Raw genomic sequence first — 2,042 nt, 5'->3', positions numbered from 1 at the left:
TTTCATGTGACTGTTAGCCATTTGTATGTCTTCTTCAGAGAAGTGTCTTTGCATGTCTTCTGCCCATTTTTTGACTTGATTATTTGTTTTTTGAGTGTTGAGTTTGAGAAGTTCTTTATAGATCTTGGATACCAGCCCTTTATCTGTAGTGTCATTTGCAAATACCTTCTCCCATTCTGTGGGTTGCCTCTTTGTTTTGTTGACTGTTTCCTTTACTGTGCAGAAGCTTTTTATCTTGATGAAGTCCCAAAAGTTCATTTTTCCTTTTGTTTCACTTGCCTTTGGAGATATATCTTGAAAGAAGTTGCTGTGACCGATGTCGAAGAGGTTACTGCCTATGTTCTCCTCTAGGATTTTGATGGATTCCTCTCTCACATGGAGGTCTTTCATCCATTTTGAGTTTATTTTTGTGTGTGGTGTTTGAGAATGGTTGAGTTTCATTCTTCTGCATGTGGCTGTCCAATTTTCCCAGCACCATTTATTGAAGAGACTGTCTTTTTTCCATTGCATATTTTTTCCTGCCTTGACGAAGATTATTTGACCATAGAGTTGAGGGTCCATATCTGGGCTCTCTATCTGTTCCATTGGTCTCTATGTCTGTTTTTGTGCCAGTACCATGCTGTCTTGGTGATCACTGCTTTGTAATATAGCTTGAAATTGGGCAATGTGATGCCCCAGCTTTGTTTTTCTTTTTCAACATTTCCTTGGTGATATGATGCTATTTTAAATAAAATTTTTTCTTCATTTAATTTTCAGACTGTTCATTATTAGCAATGGGATTTTAGTTGATATTTGTATAGTGATATTTTGTCCTGCAAATTTCCTGAACTCATTTATTTGCACTAATAATTTTTAGGTGGATTCCTTAGGATTTTCTATATACCTGATCATGTATCTGCAAAAAGTGATAATTTCCTTTTTCCTTTATAATTTGAATGCCTTTTATTTCATTTTCTTGATTATTTTCCCTGCCTAGAAACTCTAACATAATGTTTATTAAAAGTGGAATGACAGGGGTGCCTGGGTGGTTCATTGTCTGAGCGTCTGACTCTTGACATTGGCTCATGTTGTGATCTCGGGGTCCTGAGATTGAGCCCCACTTTGGGCTCTGCACTGGGCATGGTTCCTGCTTGGGATTCTCTCTCTCTCTCTCCCTCGGCCCTTCCCCTGCCTTCTCTCTCTTTAAAAAGAAAAGAAAAGAAAAGGAAAGGAAAGGAAAGGAAAGGAAAGGAAAGGAAAGGAAAGGAAAGGAAAGGAAAGGAAAGGAAAAGAAAGGAAAGGAAAGGAAAGAAAAGAAAAAAGTGGCAGGTCAGACAACTTTGTCATGGTTCTGATCTTAGGAAGAGAACATTTTGTCTTTCATATAATGTTAGTTGTGGGTTTGTTCAGATGCCCTTAATTGGGTTAAGATAGTTCCCTTTATTCCAAAACTGTTGATGGATTGCTTTGATTTGTTTTGTGCTGTTTTATCATGATGAAGTACTAGATTTTGTCAAATGCTTTTTGTGTCTATTGTGATGTGTCAGGTGCTTTTGACTTTTATCCTATTAATATGATGTATCACATTGACTGATTTTTACATGATAAACCATATTTTCATTTCTTTGATAAATCTACATTTGTTTGTCTGTTTTAGGGTTTCATATACATTTAATCATTTAGTATGTTTTTTTGTTGTTGTTCCTGTTCTTCAGACCAAGATAATATTCTTTTTTTTTTTTTTAAGATTTTATTTATTTATTTGAGACAGAGAGAATGAGAGACAGAGAGCATGAGAGGGAGGAGGGTCAGAGGGAGAAACAGACTCCCTGCCGAGCAGGGAGCCCAATGTGGGACTCAATCCCGGGACTCCAGGATCATGACCTGAGCCGAAGGCAGTTGCTTAACCAACTGAGCCACCCAGGAGCCCCCAAGATAATATTCTTGAGATTGATCAATGCTCTTTCCTTTATCAGTAGTTCATTTGTTTTTATTGCTAGTAGTATTCTGTGGTATGGGTAGAATATGACATTTTTCATCCATAACATATTAATGAACATCTG

This window comes from Mirounga leonina, unplaced genomic scaffold (assembly GCF_011800145.1).
Source record: "Mirounga leonina isolate KUSES-001 unplaced genomic scaffold, KU_Mleo_1.0 Mir_125539, whole genome shotgun sequence".
NCBI classification, from domain to species: Eukaryota; Metazoa; Chordata; class Mammalia; order Carnivora; family Phocidae; genus Mirounga; species Mirounga leonina.
This window is presented reverse-complemented; position numbering follows the sequence as displayed.